Source organism: Hyperolius riggenbachi, chromosome 5, assembly GCF_040937935.1.
Source record: "Hyperolius riggenbachi isolate aHypRig1 chromosome 5, aHypRig1.pri, whole genome shotgun sequence".
Classification (NCBI taxonomy): domain Eukaryota; kingdom Metazoa; phylum Chordata; class Amphibia; order Anura; family Hyperoliidae; genus Hyperolius; species Hyperolius riggenbachi.
In genome coordinates, this window is record NC_090650.1 from 359192365 (window position 1) to 359216253 (window position 23889).

Consider the following 23889-nt stretch of genomic DNA (forward strand, 5'->3'; position numbering starts at 1 on the left):
GCCGGCCATGTGCTTTTGATGAAGCTGGTTTGGGGGTGTGGCAATGCCGGCCCCCTCTGAGTTGCCACCCAATGACAGTTCATTCCCTCTGAGAAATTTTAGGGCTAAACTTATAAAGTGCCGTAACTCATGAACGATACATGTCATATTTAGGGGGATAGCAGATTCATACTTGTCGGAAAATACTGATTAATATGACATCAGACATGGCTAGGGCAGCGGGTCAGATTCCTGAGAAGATTCATACCGCAATAACCGGACGGGCTATGGCGATGAATTTCCTATCAGCACGTTGGGCAGACTTTAACGAATAAGACTATATGAATTTTATAGCTGTGCGATATACGGTCTCCATTTAATAGGTAAGAAACCCTATCCCACAGGTTTTCATATCTGCCTGGTCGGTGCCGCTCCGGCTGCTTTGTCATGGCCCCCTGGAGAGCCAGTTTCCTTGTTCTTTTCATGGGGCCATCTGGCTGTGGGGGGGGGGGGGGGGGAGGAGCTGGTCCCTGCAGGGAATCTGGCCACGTGCGACATTCCTGAGGGGTAAGGCATTCCTGAGGGGTGAGGGGAATGCTTTACTCACAGGGGAACAGATCTCTGGATTAAAAAACACAAAAGTGTCGTTTTCTGATCGCTTGCACGACTGCACAGATCCGACAGGGAGCGATCAGGAAATCGACTGAATACTCTAAATTCACCTGTGTTTCTCACAGCTGTTCCGTGACAGACATAACTAAACTGCGTCGCATATCAAAATACTGATAGACATTTTGTTTGCAAGCCACAATGCGTAAGTCTGAATATATGATACTTATTGGGCAACCTGGCCAAACGCTGTGGGAAAGCACTTTGCAAGGATGCCCCAAATGGTGAGGAACGCTAAGTAAATCAAGGGCTTTTCCCAAACCAGGCAAATGCTGCACACATCAAGGCGTCAGTGATGACACTTTGTAGACTTCTTAAAAGCAAGACCGTGTGAGCCACCAACAGGATAGTTGTGGTTAGAAAAGTGCAATCCAATTTGACTGAAAATCAATTTACACCAATCTACCAAGGAGCCGTTGGGAGAGAACGTTGGCACTGCAGCTGTACAATGTAAGGGTGAGAGTGTCAGCACTGCAGCTGTACAATGGAAGGGGGAGAGTGTTAGCACTGCAGCTGTACAATGTAAGGGGGAGAGTGTCAGCACTGCAGCTGTACAATGTAAGAGGGAGAGTGTCAGCACTGCAGCTGTACAATGTAAGTGGGAGAGTGTCAGCACTGCAGCTGTACAATGTAAGGGTGAGCGAGTTGGCACTGCAGCTGTACAATGTAAGTGTGAGAGTGGTGGCACTGCAGCTGTACAACGTAAGGGGGAGTGTCAGCACTGCAGCTGTACAATGTAAGGGGGAGAGTGTCAGCACTACAGCTGTACAGTTTAAGGGGAGAGTGTCTGCACTGCAGCCGCACAATGTAAGGGTGAAAGAATCGGCATTGGCACTGCAGCTGTACAATGTAAGGGGGAGAGTGTCAGCACTGCAGCCGCACAATGTAAGGGGGAGAGTGTCAGCACTGCAGCCGCACAATGTAAGGGGGAGAGTGTCGGCACTGGCACTGCAGCTCTACAACGTAAGGGTGAGAGTGTTGTCACTGCAGCTGTACAATGTAAGGGTGAAAGTGTTGGCACTGCAGCTGTGCAACATAAGGGTGAAAGTGTTGGCACTGCAGCTGTGCAACATAAGGGTGAGAGTGTTGGCACTGCAGCTGTGCAACGTAAGGGTGAGAGTGTTGGCACTGCAGCTGTGCAACGTAAGGGTGAGAGTGTTGGCACTGCTGCTGTGCAACGTAAGGGTGAGAGTGTTGGCACTGCTGCTGTGCAACGTAAGGGTGAGAGTGTTGGCACTGCAGCTGTGCAACGTAAGGGTGAGTGTTGGCACAGCAGCTGTGCAACGTAAGGGTGAGAGTGTTGGCACTGCAGCTGTGCAACGTAAGGGTGAGAGTGTTGGCACTGCAGCTGTGCAACGTAAGGGTGAGAGTGTTGGCACTGCAGCTGTGCAACGTAAGGGTGAGAGTGTTGGCACTGCAGCTGTGCAACGTAAGGGTGAGAGTGTTGGCACTGCAGCTGTGCAACGTAAGGGTGAGAGTGTTGGCACTGCAGCTGTGCAACGTAAGGGTGAGAGTGTTGGCACTGCAGCTGTGCAACGTAAGGGTGAGAGTGGTGGCACTGCAGCTGTGCAACGTAAGGGTGAGAGTGGTGGCACTGTAGCTGTACAACGTAATGGGGAGAGTGTCAGCACTGCAGCTGTACAATGTAAGGGGGAGAGTGTCAGCACTACAGCTGTACAGTTTAAGGGGGAGAGTGTCCGCACTGCAGCCGCACAATGTAAGGGTGAAAGAATCGGCATTGGCACTGCAGCTGTACAAATGTAAGGGGGAGAGTGTCAGCACTGCAGCCGCACAATGTAAGGGTGAGAGTGTCAGCACTGCAGCCGCACAATGTAAGGGTGAGAGTGTCGGCACTGGCACTGCAGCTCTACAACGTAAGGGTGAGAGTAACAAGTAGAAAGGGAAGGTCCGCAACAGTGTTACTGTTGCGGACCTTCCCTTTCTACTTGTTACTTTGTTTGGACTGAGCAATCCAGGGTCCAGCACTGTCTCCATCAGCCTGCAGTGTAGCGGTGTACCCTTTCCACTGAATCATCTTGTAAGGGTGAGAGTGTTGTCACTGCAGCTGTACAACGTAAGGGCGAAAGTGTTGGCACTGCAGCTGTGCAATGTAAGGGTGAAAGTGTTGGCACTGCAGCTGTGCAATGTAAGGGTGAGAGTGTCAGCACTGCAGCTGTACAATGGAAGGGGGAGAGTGTTAGCACTGCAGCTGTACAATGTAAGGGGGAGAGTGTCAGCACTGCAGCTGTACAATGTAAGGGGGAGAGTGTCAGCACTGCAGCTGTACAATGTAAGTGGGAGAGTGTCAGCACTGCAGCTGTACAATGTAAGTGGGAGAGTGTCAGCACTGCAGCTGTACAATGTAAGGGTAAGCGAGTTGGCACTGCAGCTGTACAATGTAAGTGTGAGAGTGGTGGCACTGCAGCTGTACAACGTAAGGGGGAGTGTCAGCACTGCAGCTGTACAATGTAAGGGGGAGAGTGTCAGCACTACAGCTGTACAATGTAAGGGGGAGAGTGTCAGCACTACAGCTGTACAGTTTAAGGGGAGAGTGTCTGCACTGCAGCCGCACAATGTAAGGGTGAAAGAATCGGCATTGGCACTGCAGCTGTACAATGTAAGGGGGAGAGTGTCAGCAATGCAGCCGCACAATGTAAGGGGGAGAGTGTCAGCACTGCAGCCGCACAATGTAAGGGGGAGAGTGTCGGCACTGGCACTGCAGCTCTACAACGTAAGGGTGAGAGTGTTGTCACTGCAGCTGTACAACGTAAGGGTGAAAGTGTTGGCACTGCAGCTGTGCAACATAAGGGTGAGAGTGTTGGCACTGCAGCTGTGCAACATAAGGGTGAGAGTGTTGGCACTGCAGCTGTGCAACGTAAGGGTGAGAGTGGTGGCACTGCAGATGTACAATGTAAGGATGAGAGTGGTGGCACTGCAGCTGTACAATGTAAGGGTGAGAGTGGTGGCACTGCAGCTGTACAATGTAAGGGTGAGCGTGTTGGCACTGCAGCTGTACAATGTAAGGGTGAGAGTGGTGGCACTGCAGCTGTACAATGTAAGGGTGAGCGTGGTGGCACTGCAGCTGTACAATGTAAGGGTGAGCGTGTTGGCACTGCAGCTGTATAATGACCGGGTGAGAGTGGTGGCACTGCAGCTGTACAATGACCGGGTGAGAGTGGTGGCACTGCAGCTGTACAATGTTAGGGTAAGAGTTAGGGCTGCACGGTTTTTCGGTTCAAAACCGAAACCGCGGTTCGTGGCAAGACGATCTGCTGATCGTCAGTACCTTCGGTTTTTCGGTCCGCTGTTTGTAACTTGCTTCTGGCCCCGCTGTGCGCGGATTGGCCAGAAGCAGTGAATATGTATAAGTGTTAATGAGCGGGGGCGGGCGAATCCACTCGAGCGAGCGGCGGGCACATACAGCATTACTAATCACTGGCTAGCGATGGAATCACAGCAGCGGTAGGCGGAGCTGTATGCTCTGTACAGCTCCGTCTACCGCTGCCATCATTCCATCGCTAGCCAGTGATTAGTAATGCTGTATGTGCCCGGCCGCTCTCGAGTGGATCCGCCCCCCCCGCTCATTAACACTTATACATATTCACTGCTTCTGGCCAATCCGCGCACAGCGGGGCCAGAAGCAAGTTACAGACAGCGGACCGGGCAGTGCGGACAGGCATTCCGGACCGTGAACAAACACAACCCCCCCCCCCCCCCCCCCCCCCCGCTGCCCCAAAGTGCAAAATGCAGGATTTGGGGGAGAAAAAAAAAAAAAAAAAAAAAAAGAAAAAAAAAAAAAAAATCGGGGGAAAATCTAAATTGCAATTTCTGAGAGAAAAATCGCAATTTCGATTTTCCCCTAAAATCGTGCAGCCCTAGTAAGAGTAGTGGCACTGCAGCTGTACAATGTTAGGGTAGGAGTGGTTGCACTGGCACCGCAGCTGTACGGTGTAAGGGTAAGCGTGGTGGCACTGCAGATGTACAATGTAAGGTTGAGTGTCGGCACTGCAGCTGTACAATGTAAAGGTGCCCATTAATAATACAATCTTGATTGTACAATCTTACCATTTCTATGTAATATGCTGGACTTCCAAAAGTATCAATTCTAAGTAAATTCACTCAGTTTAGCATTCTACTACATAGATTTGGTAAGATTGTGCAATCACGTTTGTATCATTAGTAGGCACCTTAAAGGAGTTCTGTGGGGGGGTGCTGCGGAGAAAAACAAACACTTACCTTGGGCTTCTATCAGCTCCGTGCAGCGGTAATGTCCCACGCCGTCCTCCTCCCATCTGCCGTTCTCCGCCGCCAGCCCCGGTCTAGCGCGGCATGGGATCCAACTGCGGCTGTGCTACAGTGGCCGTGCACCTGCTCGCTTCTGCCTGCGTCGTCGGAAGCTTACTGCGCAAGTGCAGTACAAGAAAACGTACTGCGCCTACGCAGTAAGCCTCAGATGACGCGAGCGGAGGCGCAGTATCGCGCATTATTCGTCTGTGTGACAGACGAATAATAGCCCAGTGTTGGCTGCGGGAAACGGCGGATGGGAGCAGGACGGCGTGGGACATTACTGCTGCATGGGGCTCATAGAAGCCCCAGGTAAGTGGCAGCTTTCCTCCTCAGAAACCCCCACAGAACCCCTTTAATGTGTACCTGAGACAGGCTAATTGAGTGTATTTATACTTACCTGGAGCTTTCGCCAGCCACATGAGGTGCGTGGGGTCCTTCGCTGTCCTCTCAGTAATCTGGCCAGTCATGCGCTTCTGCTCATGCATGGCCTGGCCATGTTTCCATGTCTTGAAGAGTTCTGCGCTGCTATAAAAGGCTCGCACGCAATACCAAGGGGGATTGTAAGAGAACAGAGCAGCTGTAGAGGAACCCCATGCACTTTTTGTGCTAGAGGAAGCCCCAGGTAAGTATAAACACACCAAGGAAACCCATCTCTGGTGAGAATGACGACACTACAGCTGCACAACGACGTTATGGGGACAGTATCACCACCAGGGAGCTGAGGCACAGCTTGCCTTGGAAATTCCAAGTTGGAATGTGTAGAACATTGCGTACAATGTGACGGCAGAGTATAGCGAGGATGTCTCCGGAATATATATGCAGCAGCAGAGCGCTCCTTACAATACACAGATCACTGACTGGCTGCAGCGCTGCTATCACTACTCACGCTGCTCTGGGAATCTCCCATCCATCAATACCAAGTGCAAATACCTCATGTGTAGTATAGAAATCAAGCTCCCGCCAGCTCCGTGCAACTCCTCCTCCTGGCCCTGTCACTTCCTCCATGTGTAATGCGGCTTCCTACTGACCCCGTGTTGTGTCTGTCTGATCATGCTGCCCTAAGGTAAAGCTGCCGCGCATACCCAGTATCAAGATCGTGTATAATTACTCTGAATCACGTGACATTTTCCCTGGAGGATTAGCAAAAGCACAGATGCTCCTCCTGAGCTCCACAGGCTGGCTGCATAGTGCTTCCTGTGGTATTTTATTGGCTGGCTGCAGAATGCTTCCTGTGTGATGGAGGAGGTCACTGGTGACTGGAATGAATGCTGCAGCGCTGTTTCCTGGGATAAATCCTACAGACTGGACAGTAGCTTTTTAGAAATGTTGCTGGCAGCTTCGGAGTTAAGTACATGTGATACAATGATTCCCTCAGGGAAGGAGCCGTCCAGTCTGGTTGTGGTGGGGGTGCCCTCTGCTGCCTGTGCATCACTTCACTAATATATAACACATAATGTGAGTACTATGTGTACTCAGGGCCGAGGCAGAGGCTGGGAAGGCTGAGGCCTCAGCGCAGCCACCAGGGGGCGCATTCCTCTGTTCTATCCCCATCTGCCGCAGTTCTGTGTGATCTTCCTGGCCGACTGCCTGCTAGTGTTGTCCGGATCATGAACGATTTGGATCTTTGATCCGAATCTATTTTGTGAGTCGAATCATCAAAATGAGTGATTTGGATTACAAAAGGGGTGGGGCCAGGAGCGACACGCCCCCTCAGCAGGCAGCGGGGGTCCTGGAAGCAGAGCAGAGATGGATCGCTCTGTTGGAGGGGAGCCAGGGACAGGTAGATGAGAGAGAGGGGACATGGGTGCCACTGCCAGATATGTGTAGAGCACACATACTGGCTATAGCGTGCTGCTCATTATAGGCTGTCTGTTCCGTAGTTGTGAACAATTTGGAAGCTTTTGGCTCAGCTCAGTAACTTTTGCAGGCACTGTGATTGCTGTGCAATATGATCCTCCTGCACTGCTCTAAACAGCTGCACTTATCTTCTGGGAATGCTTTGGGGAATGTTTTCTTTCACTGTGTGACGTTTGCATTCAGAGTATACAGATGAACATATAGATGAAATATATGTAAAGCATATAATTGCAGCATGTGGGTATTGTCTGCAAACAAACATTTCTGCTCTCTGCGCGTCCCTCCTCCCTTCTCTGTCCACTCCCTGCCCTCTGTCCATCTTCTCCCCTTCTCTGAGTGTCCCCTTCTCCTGTCCTGCTAGTCATTTCACCCCCAAAATGCTTCCGTAGTAAAATGATCCGAGATTCGAATCAAAGATCCGGATCTTTTCAATGATCCGATTCGAATCATCCGGATCATTGAAAAGATCCGAACTTCACATCTCTACTGCCTGCTGCATTCACCAGCGCTATTTGTTTCTGCATTGTGTCCCATCCTGTGTTCCTTACTGAAGTGTGCACTGGCTTGAGTTACTTCCTGTGTGCACATGTACTTTAGAGATGGGAAGTTCGGATCTTTGATCCGAATCTCGGATCATTTTACTACTGAAGCATTCAGGGGTGAAATGAATAGCAGGACAGGTCTTTCCCTGCTGTGGACAGGAGAAGGGGAGGGGGGTGGACACACAGAGAAGGGGAGAAGATGGACAGAGGGCAGGGAGTGGACAGAGAAGGGAGGAGGGACGAGCAGAGAGCAGAAATGTTTGCTTGCACACAATACCCACATGCTGCAATCATATGCTTTACATGTATGTCACCTATATGCTCATCTGTGTACTTTGAATGCAAACGTCGCACAGTGAAAGAAAGCATTCCCCAAAGCATTCCCAGAAGTAAAGTGCAGCTGTTTAGAGCAGTGCAGGAGGATCATATTGCGCTGCAATTACAGTGCCTGCAAAGTTACTGAGCTGTCCTGAGCTGAGCCAAAAGCTTCCAATGTGTTCACTGTGCACAACTACGGAACAGACAGCCTATAATCAGCAGCACGTTATAGCCAGTATCTGTGCTCTACACATATCTGGCAGTGGCACCCATGTCCCCTCTCTCTCATCTACCTGTCTCCCTGCAAGGCTGGCTCCCATCCAACAGAGCGATCCATCTCAGCTCTGCTTCCAGGACCCCGCTGCCCGCTGAGAGGGGGCGTCGCTCCTGGCCCTGCCCCTTTTGCGATCCGAATCACTCATTCGGATGATTCGACTCACAAAATAGATTCGGATCAAAGATCCGAATGGTTCATGATCCGGACAACACTAATGTACTTGCTACAGTGGTGGAAAGGAGAGACTGATTGTGGCTGCTGATGAGGAGCTGGACCTCAGCGTAGCCAAGCAGAGCACAGGCGTTAGGCTGGTCAAGTTTCCGAAGTACTTGGCACAGCAGTGGGCAAAAGCCACAGGGAGGAGTGAAGTGGGAAAGCTCCGGATTGTCACATTTATGACTGCATTGCAATTGCCCGAGTCCCCTAGTGTTGCCATCCTCCTAATTAGTGTGCTTGTGTGACTCAAACAGCCGTGCTGTCATCAGAGAGATAACAGGCACGGCTATGGCATTGTGTTGCTAGGCAACAGCAGGAAGCCGACTTCAGCTCCAACGGAAGTGGCTTCCTGCAGCGATGCCCGTGTAAAACGTGAGCTGAGCTGTGGCTGGACTGGACAGGGGGGAGGGAATCCCCCCTTGATCTCATTCAGGAGGAAGCAGTGAACCTTTCAGTGTCAACACCCGTGCCCATGGATGACTGGACGACGGGACAGGGAAGCAGCTGTTATATGGATGTCTGGAATCATCCATGCCTAGAATGAGACTGGTATGGATTTGGAAGGGGGTTTGGAGAAGGGCAGACAGTTATCTGACAATCACACACATCAATAGCTGCCACTGTGAGTGACCAGATGTGTGTTCTCAGTACTGCAATGCCCTCAGTCTAATGGCTCATACACATGTGGCATGTGTTGTGGCGACAGGTCGCCCGTGTGTATGACGCGCGTGCCCCGAACCATCGCTACTCAGAGCTGTCGCCGGGCGATTGACTTGGCCAATCGCCTGCAACAGCTGTCGCCGCAACTGTCGCTAGTCCGCCGTGTGTATGCGGACTAGCGACAGCAACCCACACACAGTGAGCGGAGCTTCCGGCGGGGGGAGGGACCTTTGGCGACGAGCTGTCGCTGTTTTTTTTTTTTTTGTGTGTGTGTGTATCGCTTGCCTCGTTTTGTGCCTCGTGCGTATGAGGCTTTACTCCCCCTCTATGGCTAATAATTTTAGAATTTTGACATGGGCCCCTTTAGTGGCACCCAAATGACCTACTTTGGGGGCGGGGGGCGCACTTTGGAAGCTCAGCCTCTGTTGCTGGGGAACCGTGTCCCGGACCTGTGTGTACTGTACCTGTCAGTCACTGTGGTGGTCTAACTGACATTCACAATCATAACCCCCCCTCCCCTCCCCATCTCTCTCAGTCTGTCATCAAACATAGTTTCTGACATATGGAGACACCTCTGTACCCCTGTGTGATGTGCATCATTGCTGACAGTCGGTGTGTACCTCTGTCATCTTATACCCTTGCTGGCACATGTAGACCCCTCTTTTTTATCATAAAGCCTAACTAACACATCAGTCATATCACATTGCGCCTAATGTGCCAGCAGCAGCCAGCACAGTGCCCCTTATGTGCCAGCAGCAGTCACTACTGTGCCCCTAATGTGCCAGCAGCAGCCACCACAGTGCCCCTAATGTGCCAGCAGCAGCCACAACAGTGCCCCTAATGTGCCAGCAGCAGCCACCCCTGTGCCCCTAAAGTGCCAGCAGCAGCCATCACTGTGCCCCTTATGTGCCAGCAGCAGTCACTACTGTGCCCCTAATGTGCCAGCAGCAGCCACCGCTGTGCCCCTAATGTGCCAGCATTAACCACCACTGTGCCCCTAACGTGCCAAGAGCAGCCACCGCTGTGCCCCTAATGTGCCAGCAGAAGTCACTAATGTGCCAGCAGCAGCCACCGCTGTGCCCCTAATGTGCCAGCAGAAGTCACTAATGTGCCAGCAGCAGCCACCACTGTGCCCCTAATGTGCCAGCAGCAGCCACCACTGTGCCCCTAATGTGCCAGCAGCAGCCTTCACTGTGCCCCTAATGTGCCAGCAGCAGCCACAACAGTGCCCCTAATGTGCCAGCAGCAGCCACCACTGTGCCCCTAATGTGCCAGCAGCAGCCACCCCTGTGCCCCTAAAGTGCCAGCAGCAGCCATCACTGTGCCCCTTATGTGCCAGCAGCAGTCACTACTGTGCCCCTAATGTGCCAGCAGCAGCCACCGCTGTGCCCCTAATGTGCCAGCATTAGCCACCACTGTGCCCCTAACGTGCCAAGAGCAGCCACCGCTGTGCCCCTAATGTGCCAGCAGAAGTCACTAATGTGCCAGCAGGAGCCACCGCTGTGCCCCTAATGTGCCAGCAGCAGCCACCGCTGTGCCCCTAATGTGCCAGCAGCAGCCACCGCTGTGCCCCTAACGAGCCAAGAGCAGCCTGTGCCCCTAATGTGCCAGCAGCAGCCACCACTGTGCCCCTAATGTTCCAGCAGCAGCCACCACTGTGCCTCTAATGTGCCAGCAGCAGCCACCACAGTGCCCCTAATGTGCCAGCAGCAGCCACCGCTGTGCCTCTAATGTGCCAGCAGCAGCCACCCCTGTGCCCCTAAAGTGCCAGCAGCAGCCATCACTGTGCCCCTTATGTGCCAGCAGCAGTCACTACTGTGCCCCTAATGTGCCAGCAGCAGCCACCACTGTGCCTCTAATGTGCCAGCAGCAGCCACCACTGTGCCCCTAATGTGCCAGCAGCAGCCACCACTGTGCCCCTAATGTGCCAGCAGCAGCCACCACTGTGCCCCTAATGTGCCAGCAGCAGCCACCACTGTGTCACTACTATGCCAGTAAAGCCTGCGGCTGACACAAGAGACGTGAATGCGTGCAGCTTGACAGCAGTGGGTAACATTGTCGTAACTGCCATAAACAGGGACAGATATCCCTTTCAGCGCAGAAATCTGTGTGTGTGTCTAGCAGATTTGTTCACACACAACTGCTAGTGGTGTCTGAGTCTTGACATGATAGGGACCAGTGACTCAGGGATGCCACTTACAGGTGAACAAGCAGCCTTGCCCATTGCCACATGTAACAATGTGCTTACACCCAGGGCCATTTCACACCTATTTGGTGCCCCAGACTAGACACTGTGCATCATCCCTCCAGCCTTCACATTGGCTTCAAATCACTCAGAGCTGTTCGGTAAAAAAAATAATAGTTTGGTAAAGTACTGCCTTAGGTATGTCATGTATATTTAGAGTACCAGTCTTTCCCTGTTTACGTCTGAAGGGTTACAGGGGAAACCTCTATGAATGTGTCCTGCTCTAGTATCTTGTGTATTACTTTATGATCTCCCACCCGGCAGTATATCAGTATTAATGGAGTGAGTAGCAGGATGGATGGCTCCTCCTATTGGCTGGCTCCATTGCTTGTACATTTTAGCAAATGGCTGTTTGTTAGTTAATGACAGGTCCAGGCTTATTATCATTTATTGGATTCATATAGCGCCAACATATTACACAGTGCTGGACAATAAATAAGACTACAGACAATGATAATAGGGGTGACATGCAACACACTGCAGGTAATAAGCAGTAAGATACACAATGCCAGATCATGCACTGGAGTAGTAGTCCTTGTTATTCAAGTTCACATTATTCTGTGGGCAGCAACAATCAGATGCCACCAACAGAAAGCTATGTTGGTGGCAAGAAAAGGAGGCAAGATTAATTTGGGTGATAAGTTGTATGACTCTGCAGCATGTTGTTAAAGCTACAGTGTGCTGAATTGTAAAAAATAGCCTGGTCACTAGGGGGGTGTAAACCTGTGGTCCTCGAGAGATTATAAACACAATACAAACATAACTGGCTTTGTTAAAAAAAAAAAAAAAAAAAAGCTGTTTAAGGGTTAAATTCCCTAAAATGTTTTCCGCCTTCTGATCTATCAGCTGCGGTGGCAAAATTCTGATCAGTCTGTACAAATATCTGAATGGTGTGTTGGGTTTTAAACAAAACAATCAATCAAGAGAACTGATTGTATTTAAAAAAGCTAAGGAAACATTTAATGGTCTGTGGCCGCCTTTATATAGCGTTTGGCACACGGTGCTTTAACCCTTCAGCACTTACATTTATGTATCTATACTGATATTTGTGGTGCTATGTGGCACCTTGCTGTGTATTGGGGCACCCAGTGTGTACATTACATGTGCTGCAACGCGGGAGGCATCTGCTCTATTGTTGGACTGGATTGAGTGATGTAATTGTTTCTATGACATTGGATCTTATGCGGCGTACGAGAGAGAACGGCGCCGGAGACTTGGGCGCAGGACACAGCCAGTATATGACTGATCCTGCTGCCGCACAAGTCCGGGCCGTGTTAATTACTATTCCCCCTCCAGGCCGACATGGATAGTGGGGGAATGAAATAATTCGCGAATTATTGTTTTAAAAGCAACTTCAGGTCCGTCTTCTGACGGCGCTGAAGTTACTCCCTGTGCCTGCGATAGCCGTAGTTCCTATTACGGCCTATGGTGGCGCCGGCTGCGCCCAAGTCTCCTGCGCTGCTGCGCCCAAGTCTCCAGCGCTGGATTTACCGTGTTCGCTTATGCGTGGGTCTCTGTGTTTTTTGTTTTTTTTCTTGGTTTTATCTTTTAATCTATTGAGTTTGAGTCTGACCTGGTCTTTATTATCTGTCACTGCTACGGCAACACACACGACTGCTGACAGGATAATAACTGTGTCAGGTAATAACTCTGTTATTATTTATCTAACAGATTATGGTGCAGCAGATAATGGTGCCACACTGCATTTACCAGCAGGAAACTCCATTGCAGAAAATATACTAAGCAGACGTCACCAGAAGGACAAATCACCACATCTCTCCAATCCTGAGGAATCTTCTGATAGATCCCATCCTGTTAGCTCAAATACCCATCCTTTTTTTATCTTCTGAGTGTGGGAAATGTTTTCGTTTGAAAGCTGGTCTACGAACACATTACAGAATTCACACAGGATAGCATCCTTTCTCATGTCCAAAGTGTGGGAAATGCTTCAGTCAGAAATCTGATCTTGTTAGAAATCTAAGAAATCACACAGGAAAGCTTTCTTATTCATGTTCCGAATGTGGGAAATCTCCCTGTGTGAAATCAAATTTTATTAAACATCAGAGAATTCACACAGGAGAGGGTCCACGTTCATGTCCAGAGTGTGGTAAATGTTTCACACAGAAAGGTAGTCTTATTATACATCAGAGAAGTCACACAGGAGAGCGTCCTTTTACATGTTCTGAATGTGGAAAATGTTTCATTCGTAAATGTATTTTTCTTAGACATCATAGAAATCACAAAGGAGAGCGTCCTTATTCATGTTCAGAGTGTGGGAAATGTTTCAGCCAGAAAGGTAATCTTACTACACTTGAGAAAAATCATGGGTGAGCGTCCTTTTACATGTTCTGAATGCGTAAAATGGTTGTCAGAAATATGTTTTTCTTAGACATCACAGGAGACACAAAGGAGAGCATCCTTATTTGTGTTCAGAGTGTGGTAAATGTTTCAGTCAGAAAGCTAGTCACACAGGAAAGTGTCCTTAGTAGTGTCAGGAGGAAAGCTACAGTCAGACGGCTTATGAAGCTACGGGGATACAAGCACACGTTTCCTGGAAGCACATATTATTAGAGCAGCAGCAATGACGTGGCCTCACAGTGCTGGAACTAATCTACTGATGTCACCTGCTCTACATTCAGGCCTTTCTCTAGGCTGGGGACTCATCCTAACCTCTCATTTCTTGCTGACCATCTCAGAGTTCATATGCTGGAAGATTACTGGGGAAGACTAGAGTTATTAGTTACCTGGTAACATTGTCTCCAGTAATCTTCCAGGACAAGTGCCCCCCAGGCTTGCCTGGTCACCTGCTATGAGTCAGACTGTATGCCCATATGACTGACATATAACCCAGCCCTAACACCTGCGAAAGCTCCTACATAATATAAACTACAATACCCTGCAGGTAGATGTAGCATACAACCTGGCAGACAACAATCACCAAACACAGCAATGCAATATAATCCAATATACTGAATAGTCACCTGAGGCCTGTAGGCTGAGGCAATCCAAACGAAGACACGGTAACAGGGAATGGCTGAAGTAATCACTAGACAGATGCGTGGTCAATCAGGCCAGGGTCAATGCAGGCAGCGTTCGTGTGAATCCTTTCAACAAGCCGGGTCGGTAACAAGGTATCCAATATAGAAGTGTGGTCAGGTTCAAGCCGGGTCGATAACGGGTATCCAATCTAGTCAAGAGACAGACACAAGTCGGCAGCAAGACAACCACTTGGTGTGAGCTAGCATAGTATACTAGCGCTAAACCATTTAGAACTAAAGGAATCCAAAGTGACCAATCCACAGAGAGTGTGTCAACTGGTCAGCTGACACACTGTGCGCCCACGTGGTCATTGTTTACAACGGCGGAGCGCGTACTGACCGCGTCCGCCGCTTTTCCAATGGGAGCTGAGCGCCATGCGCTCCAGTGACTTCAGAGACAGGCCAAGACCCCAGGGGCTTGCACCTCAGTGTGGTTCTTGGCGTTCCGCCGCCATGAGCGACTAGTGGATCTTACACCTCCGAGGACTGGAGCTCCATTCCTGTGCTTTAGGCAGTGTTAACATTTGTAAAAATTGCATGCGTGTTTTTGCATGCAAATTTGCCTATTAATTTAAAACCAGTTTCGGACAAGTGGGATAGTTAACACTAAAGGAGCCATTTTCTTTGGTTACTCCTTTGGGCACGATCCTTTAATTTTTCATCTCCCTAGTGAACATTACATATGTACTTTATTGTTCACATTTCAGCGCTGATTTCATTCATTCGCCCAACTATGGTACTCATCACACCTAAGTGATCTATGTCTTGTTTTTGTTTTGTTCTTTGGGGCCAAATTAGGGTTTTTGTGGGTTGTTGGGGTTTTTTTTATTTTTTATTTTTTTTAGGTATTACTATTTTCTCTGCGTTTTAAAGGGGTGAAATGGGAGAATGACAATGTCTTCATTAAACCATGCTATTGTAGATAAAACCCACACATGTTGTTTGCCCATTTGTCCTGGTTATCACAACATTTAGGTTATGTTACTAGTACGAATTGCCCATGGTTAAGGCAGCCATATATCTAGCGACGATGAGCCCACCAAAATACAAATCTCTGTAATCGAATCTGATTAGAGAGAGATTGATCAGCTGGCCATACACCGCAGGCCGATCACCGATCAATTTCATGCTGAAATGCCACTCTAACATTGCTAAAATTGATCACGAATTGGCCTTGTGACACCGCATATGGCCACCTCGCTTGCGATATTATATCCCCCTAATGTTAAATGTCGTCTCCCCTCTCCCCCCCCCCCCCCCCCATTGCCCAGTGCAAGTTATACATTACCTCTTCATGCCCGCCGCTTGTCCTCTGCTGGCTCCTGGCTTTCTCCATTCTCCGTACACGCATGCTCCACGTGGTTGCCTAGTAACATGCCCGCGTGTGTAACGTCTGACATCACATGCGTTTCCTTACTAGGCAACCACATGGGGCACAAGTGTCAGGAGAAGAGCCAGTGGAGGAGAGCAGAGAGGCATAGCTTGAGCTGTCAGAGCAATCACTCTCTTTCCTTGCATGCACATGTGACTGAAAGGGGGGTGTTTAACTCGGAGTGGAAGTGAGCAGGTACATATGGCAGCCAATCAGCCTGCACTCCCTCATGGACCCCCGTCCCCTATAAAAACGCTGCTGCGTCGTCCATGTTACAGTCAGTCTTTGGCTAGTGAGAGGAAGGGAGAGACACATTGCTAAGATAGGGAAAGCGTTAGCTAGGCCTGTTTTTTTTTTGTGTCTCGCTGACTGACTTGCTGATAAAGCACCCCAAAAAGCCCTCCTGAGGGCTACTACATCCTTCTGTTGTTAATTTCTTTCTGTGTGCGAAACTCCACAGCCCACAGGCACCCACCCAGAGCTCTGCCCACTACTATTATTGTGTGCCACATTAGATACAAGCACACTACTACTCTATTGCCTCTGTAATCACTATATTGTGTTTGACTGACTGACTTCTCTGCCAACACCAACAGGGTCCAGCCCAGGACTCCAGGTGGAGTTCTGCCACAAAAAATATGTTTTTCTGGCATGTGTACAGTCCTAATTTTTCTGGACTGTGGTGCTGAAATGTGGCTGCAAAAAAAAAAAAAAGGCATGATGTAAATGATGTCAATTCCCCTTCATGATCATTACCTTGTCATAGTGAAGTGGCTTGCATGTCACAATGAACCAATGACCTATATGAGTGTGTTGGCGGCACACCCAAGAGGATAAGGTTCTTGCTTCATTGTGGACAGACCAAATTCGATCGATGGGCTGGATACGTTTTGGTTAAACCTTTGGTCACTTCAGGTGATTATTCAATAAAGCCTACTAGGCCAACACTGGGTTCACACTGCATAACCAGTGTTTTCTGGCTCACTTTACTGTCATTAATCTAGCTCAGCCCGACCATGGGGGCTGGAAAAACCGCCATGGCCTGCACTCAAGCCCTAAATGATTTGCGTTGGATACTGGGGGTGATCAAGTTATTGGCTGCTGTTGATCTGAGGTTTGTGGTAACGCTCAGAAAATGGTACATGTAGACCTTTAACATTTTAATAAAATCGAACCGCTCACATGTGAACACTCTCACAGGAAATCATTGCATAAGAGCTTTTAGGACGATTTCTAAAATCGCCAGCGCTTGAAAAATTCAGCAAACCCTCTGCCTCGGCCCAGCCTTGTGTGTGCTCCCTCCTACACTGCTCCCTGAGGCTGGAGCCTATCTCGCCTCGGCCCCAGCGCTAGAACAAGCCCATATACTACATAGATTTAAAGCCAGTGGGAACTGGGATAAAATTGGATGAAAAAAATTGGATCTTTAGTGGCCTCCTTTAGGGTAAATTGGATGGATAATTTAGGCAGTCCCTAAAAGGACAGGTGAGAGAAGAAAAAGAAAAACACGATCTACCTACCTGGGACTTTCCTCCAGCCCCTGGCAGCCAACCTGTCCGTCACCGGGATCTCTTCTGTTGCAGATGCCCATCTTACCAGGTCATCATCGCCTACACAAGGACGTGTCCGTGTCACTCACAATTGTGCCGACGTAATCTGGAACACTGCGCAGGTGAACTACTGCACAGAACACTCTAGACTACGTGAGTGCGATGGTGACGCCTGGCGAGGTTGGCATCTGCTTATGCTTAAAGCCAATGGGAACCGGGGGTGAAAATACAAAGCCAGATACTTACCCAAGAAGAGGGAAGGCTCTGGGTCCTAATGAACCTTCCCTATCCTCTCCTGGCCCTCTCGTTCAGGCAGCAGCTCCTCCATTCAAATCCTCCACCGCGGGGAACTTCGGAAGTCTTCAGGAGCAGAGTCCTCCCAAAGTCAGGCGGCCCCAAACTGCGCACACACACGAGTGCGTGTGAGTGGCCACTCACGCATGCACAGTGTAGAGCGACCTGTCTTCAGGTGCACTCGGGCTCCCGAAGGCTTTTCGAAGCCTCTGTTCGGTGTGGGACACAGCAGAATTGGTCGAATACTGCTACGGGAGAGCCAGCCCTACAACGGGGACCGGGAGAGGAGAGGGAAGGCTCTATAGGAACCAGAGCCTTCCCTCTCCTTCAGTAAGTATCTGACTTTTTTTTTTTTTAAACGGTTCCCACTCACTTGAAGGCCCCCTGCACACCGCAAATCTAATTTCCGATTCCCATTTTCCCTGGATGCTATCAAAAAAAGAAGAAAAAAGCAGCATGCAGTACCATTAAAAAAATCGTAAAACCACATCAAAATCGCAATCGCGTGTAGTGTGCAAGAGGCCAGAGCCAAAAAGATGAGAAACTGAGGGAGATGGCATGGACGATGAGCTGTCCAGATGCCCACTACTCCCCCGTTATCCTCCTTTGCCTGATAAATTAACACCAGCAACCTCTACCGGGTTGCCGGAGCCGGGCAGCACCACGCCTACGCTGGACCGTCTGCATACGCCCGACAGCACTCTAACCCAACTGGGTGCTCTCTGTGCATGACGTCAAGATGACATCGTGCACAGTGCACTCCTGGCCGCAATTGCACGCTGTAAGATGCGCACAGGAGGGCCAGGGCAGGCGCGGTGCTGCCCATCTTCAGCGAGCTGGGGGGAACTTAACAGGCAAAGGAGGGGAACGGGGGGGAGCGGAGGCCATCAGGAAAGCTCATTGTACTTGCCTGCCCCCCCCCCATGGTTCTCATAAGCGAGTCAGCTCCGTTATCCTTTACGATAAGCTGCTCTTGGTTGGAATTCACCTGGGCAGCACAGAAAACAATACTTTACTCTGTGACTGGACACATAGTTAAACTCAATGGTAACAGGTCATCGGGACAGATAGTGTCAAGACAATATATACTGTACAGCGCTGTGTAAAATGTTGGCGCTATATAAATAAAGATAATATAACCCAACTAAAAAGTATCTTTGCTCCTGGTAGTTATGTCACATAAAATAGGGTTCTCCTATTTAAAAAAAAAAAAAAAAAAAAAAAAGTGCAGTGACTGTATTAATGTGAAACTGAACAGGAGGTAGAAGGCTGATTGGAATACTCTCAGTATTCTAATCAAGCACTCCTGATCTTCTAGAATCCGCCACATTCAGTGCATTACAATGAACTCTATTCACAGCACCGAAGTGCTGCTGATTTATTACCATTGGAGGGCAGCTCTGCAGAAGCACAGTCAGAGCTGTGCTATGTCGGATTGTGCTGCATTCTCTCTGTGGAATGAGGAAGTGTTCTCCACAGAATGCGAAAGTAATGTCTGCCATGGAGGGCAGCTTTGAGGCAGCGCAATCAGACATTACACAGACCTCCCGCCCACCACGCGCACGCAGCAGAAAGTGTAATGTTTATATGTGCAGTCGAAATAAAGCCTCCCTGGTTTGCTTTTGCGATGTTTCCGTGTTGGAACACTATCAGACCTATCTGCGATTACCTTTTTATCTCCTGGGTCGTAGGAGAAAATGTTCATCTTCTCTTTAAAATAACTTTTCAGCTTTTTTACAATTGGAAAAGTACTATCAAAATTATTTTGAGTATTTTCTTGCCTGCTGGGGATTTGAAACGCATTTTAAGACAAGGGCCCATATGCAGTTAACTTTTTTCTCCTTACTTTTCTCCTAGGTGATATTTTTAAAACTGTCAATAAAATGTGTTTTAAAGCACCAGCAAGCAAGAAAATACTCAAAATAATTTTGAGAGTACTTTTTAACCTACTTTTTAAAGAGAATCTGTACTCTAAAATTCTTACACTAAAAAGCATACCATTCTATTCATGATGTTCTCCTGGGCCCATCTTTGCTGTTGCTGCCACTCCCTGCTGCAATCCTGGCTTGTAATTGCCAGTTTTAGGCAGTGTTTACAAACAAAAAACATGGCTGCTAACCAGCATGTGATAGGCTGAGAGAAGCTCAGTCTGTGACTCATACAGAGCCTGGAGGGGGTATGGAGAGGGTGTGTATAACTTCTACTTATCACAGCAGAGCAGCACATTCCTGCCTGAGCCGACAAAGCTGACAAAGGAAAGAAGATTAGATTATATAACAGAGATAATACAGCCACTGTGCAACTAGGAAAGGCTGCAGTAAAACAGACCACATTAGAACAGGTATAGGAACTTATAGGATAGAAGAAATAAGAGTCTCTTTAAAGGAATCATCAGCCAAATCTAATGTAAATCCGATTTAGTTACCTGGGGCTTTCTCCAGCCCCTCGCAGCTGTCTGTCCCATGCTGACAGCTCTGATTGCAGTCGCCGGCCCGGGGTCCCCTTATTGCGCCTGTGTGAAGCGTTGCTGTCAATCAAGCTGACATTGTCCATGGCGTACTGCACAGACGCAGAACTACACCGCGGACAACGTGGGCGTGATTGACAGTGTCGCTTCACGTAGGCGCAGTAAGGAAGACCTCGAGATCATCCTCTGATGCAGCCCCTTCCGCAGCCACCAGCCCGGCGTCCCTGCACGATGCGTGCAGGGACGCTGGGCTGGTGGCTGCGGAAGGAGCTGTCAGCGTGGGACAGACAGCTGCGAGGGGCTGGAGAAAGCCCTAGGTAAGTAAATCGGATTTACATTAGATTTGGCTGATGATTCCTTTAAAGAGGACCCCCATGCAGAGGAAAAAAAAAAAAATCAGTCAGCGCTGCTGTAATGTAGATAGTAATTGGTAAGCGCTCCGATAGTCTCTACTAAAATAGAAGCTTCAGATCTTGCACTTCAACTGTACACAAACGTGTGACAGGGCTGCAGTTTCCTACCCCCCCCTCCCCCCCCCCCCCCCCCCAATGTGAAAGGACTCACCGGATTCAATGGCCAGAATGGGCCCGATAGCACATCAGGGGTATTGGCCACCCATCAGCCTCACTGGCACCACCACTCCTGGACAGCTTGCTCCGCTGGGCTCCTTCACCACGATTTTATAGTTACACTCTGCAACGTAGAGCAAAAGACAAGCTCTGTGTGACCAATCCTCCTCAGTCTAATGTTTCTTCTGAATATTTTCGCCAAACAGAGGGGCAGAGTGTCCATTCTGGCCATTGAATCCGGTGAGTCCTTTCACATTGTGGGGCGGGAAACTGCAGCCCTGTCACACGTTTGTGTACAGTTGAAGTGCAAGATCTGAAGCTTCTATTTTAGTAGAGACTATCTGAGCGCTTACCTATTACTATTTACATATCATTTGAGCCTTTCACAAGAAGCAAGGGAGCGCTCCACTGGACTGGACTGGTGTTATAGCTTTACTATAAAAGCTTTCTGCTAATATTGATGTAAACGTGTGCGCTTATGTACTTTTGATTCTTATAGTGCTGCTGTAAGGTTATATTTACCTCCTGAGTCCTGTCCCACGAACCCGCCCGAAGACCCCACATAACTACACTTCCGCCGCTTGGCCCCGCCTCCCCTCTCTCCTCCGAAACAAAATGCCAAGATATTTACTGCAGTAAATTGCTTGGTGTTTTTTTTCTCGGAGGAGAGAGAGGAGGCGGGGCCAAGTGGCGGAAGTGTAGTGATGCGGGGGCTTCGTGGGATGGGACTCCGGAGGTGAATATAACTTTTCATTACAGCAGCACTGACTGATTTTTATTCTCTGCATGGAGGTTCTCTTTAAATGTAGTGACTGGATAGTATACTGGTTAAGGGCGCTGCCTTTGACATGGGAGACCAGGGTTTGAATCCTGGCTATTGTTCCTATTCAGTACTCAGTCCTTGGGCAAGGCTTTCTAACACTCAAAAATCCTGGGTTTGAGGGAATTAAGCCGGTGTTAAATCCACTTGTGCAGTAACTGGCTGCAGATGGAGGAAGAAGTGTCCTTTCATACCTCCCAACATTTTAAAATAAGAAACCGGGACACAGTCCCCACCCTAACCACACCCCCAACACACACCCTAGTCACGTCTACCATAAAGTTTTTTGAAGATTTTTTTTAAAATTAATATTGATGCCGTTATATTTTTTTTTAATAAATATATCCCTCATACACCCTGCCCATGGGTGGGGAGGAGGGTAAGGGTGCCTGTGGGTGGGGAGGAGGGTAAGGGTGCCTGTGGGTGGGGAGGAGGGTGAGGATGGGTGGCACTGTAAAAAAAATGATCAAGGCGTCAGCCGCGGGTAAGTGGGATGCGGGCATCACATTACTACCTCCCTCCCTCCCTTGAAATCTGCCCCCTGTGTGTCCCCGTTAGCAGAGTGTGCAGGGCAGCGGAACGGGCTGTCATCTTACCTGCGTCCATGCACGCGTATCGAAATCTGTCTTCATCCAGCTTCCTGTGACGTCACAGGAAGCAGAGTGAAGCTGGACATCAGTACGCGTGGATGGATGCCGGTAAGATAACAGCCCGCTCTGCTGCCCTGCACACTCTGCTAACGGGGGACACACAGGGGGCAGATTTCAAGGGAGGGAGGTAGTAATGTGATGCCCGCATCCCACTTACCCGCGGCTGGCGCCTTGGTCATTTTTTTTTTTTTACCCTCACTGCCCACTGCCGCCCGGGACTTGGGGGGCTCATACCGTGATAGCGGGAGAGCCCCCCAAAATCGTGACAGTCCCGATGAAATAGGGACGGTTGGACCCTCTGTCCTTTGTCCTCCAGTGGTCAGAGCAGCTGAACTTACGATGCATTCATAACAGATGCTGTGCTGTGCACTGACTCACATAAGGAAGTGGGGGTGTGCATTCATGGAGAAAAGGGTGGGGCCACACTGCATACACTAGAGATGGAAAGTCCGGATCTTTTCAAGGATTCGGATGATTCGAATTGGATTATTGAAAAGATCCAGATCTTTGAACCGAATCTTTGAATCATTTTACTAGGGAAGCAGACTGGGGGTGAAATGACTAGCAGGACAGGACTTTCCCTGCAGTAGTGTGAGTGTGTTGCTCCTGACTTCCAGGAGGGGTCTCTTCAGGCTAATCTTCTATCCAACTTCAAGGCCACTTCTCTGGGCATTTTTTGACCTGAAGTCCCTGCTCTGGGCCTTTGCCAGGCAGGGGCTTTTCCTGCACTAACTGGCCGCTCCAGGCATGGAGTGGCCAGCTTATACCCCCCCTAACGCTACTACTCACCAGGGGGATGATGGTGGTGGATCCGTGTCAGATAGCATCATCGTTTGGCTACGTGAAGTCAAGACCTGTGAGGAAGCACTGAAGCAATTGAAATGGAGTTTTAACAAGGCTAAACACCGATATGGAGCCAGCTGGAGACCCGAGCTCCTCCGCACCGACGAGAGCCTAGCCGAGTTCAGGAGGGAGATCCGGGCGCAAAAAGTGAAACTCTCCGGGCTCGAGAGAGTTGGAGGGCTTTTCACTGAGCATCTTAACTACAAGAAGCGCTTTAAGAAAATGCTGCAGCCTGAAACAGATATTGATAGTGAAGATGGAGAGGACGACTGTACAGTGGTGGAGGAAGGGTGTTCCCCCCGTGAGATCCCCTTCAGGGTGAACCCCAAGGATGCCCAAGGCACCTCCATGCAGTCCTCAATCCCCTTGGGACAGTGTGGTGTAGCTGAGGGTGTGCAAGGAAGCGGTGGAAAGGGCCTGTTGGACGCTATCAAGGAGCTGGAGGGTGAAGTGATGTCGCCAAGGTTAGTACCCGGCTCTATGGTGGCTGGGGGAGTACTGGTGGTGTTTGTGCTGCTGCCCCTGCCGCTGGGGGTCCCAGCTGTATGCCTGCTGCGGGGGCTTCTGGCGGAGGTGTGGGTGGGGGTATGAGTGCTGCCGGTGCTTAGGGTGTGCTGGCCGTGCCCCTCTCCGTGTCATCTGGAGATGGGGTAGCTGGTGGGGCTGTAATGGCCCTTCCGGGTGCCCGCACAGTGTTACCCCCTGATGGAGAGCTGGGTGGTACTGGGAATCCCTTGCCTGGGGCCTCGGTGGTGCCTGGTGCGAAGTCGGGGGATGACAGTGTGCGCCCAGAGCATGAGGGAAAACTTACAATTGAAGAAATACATTGGGCAAGATGGCGCCGAGTTTAAGAGCAGCGCTGGGAAGACGCCGACAGAACTTCCGCCTGGCCGCCAGGAAGTGACGGCGGAGAATATGGAGGCCACTATTGTTGAAGAGAGTGAGGGCGGAAGTGATCCAACTTCGGGCGCGCAGGCGCAGAAGACAGCCGGACGAGGGCAAGATGGCGCCGACCCGCACGCCGTGATGACGCCGGAGGAACTTCCGCCCAGCGGGGCGGAAGAGATGAAGCAAGTGGTGACGGAAGCCACTCCTTCAGTAGCGGTGGAGGGCGGAAGGATGGCAAACATGGGCGCACATGCGCAGGAGCTGCCTGAGCCGGACTTAGAGAAAACGGAGAGCTGCCTGGAGGCAGCGAATCTGCACACAGAGGAGGAGGCCGTGGAAATCCCAAAG

At 49.9% G+C, this 23889-nt stretch overlaps 1 protein-coding gene across 4 annotated transcripts in view; it reads right to left on the reverse strand.

The window, feature by feature from the left end:
- The window catches only part of ORC5 (origin recognition complex subunit 5), a 64050-nt gene extending 57913 nt beyond the window's left edge, over window positions 1–6137 (reverse strand). Inside the window, exon 1 of one of the 4 annotated variants that reach the window (XM_068237487.1) lies at window positions 6044–6137. The gene's annotated coding sequence lies outside the window, so the exon portion shown is untranslated. The other 3 variants (XM_068237484.1, XM_068237486.1, XM_068237488.1) reach the window with 3 other exon arrangements.
- Between the last annotated feature and the right edge of the window lie 17752 nt (window positions 6138–23889).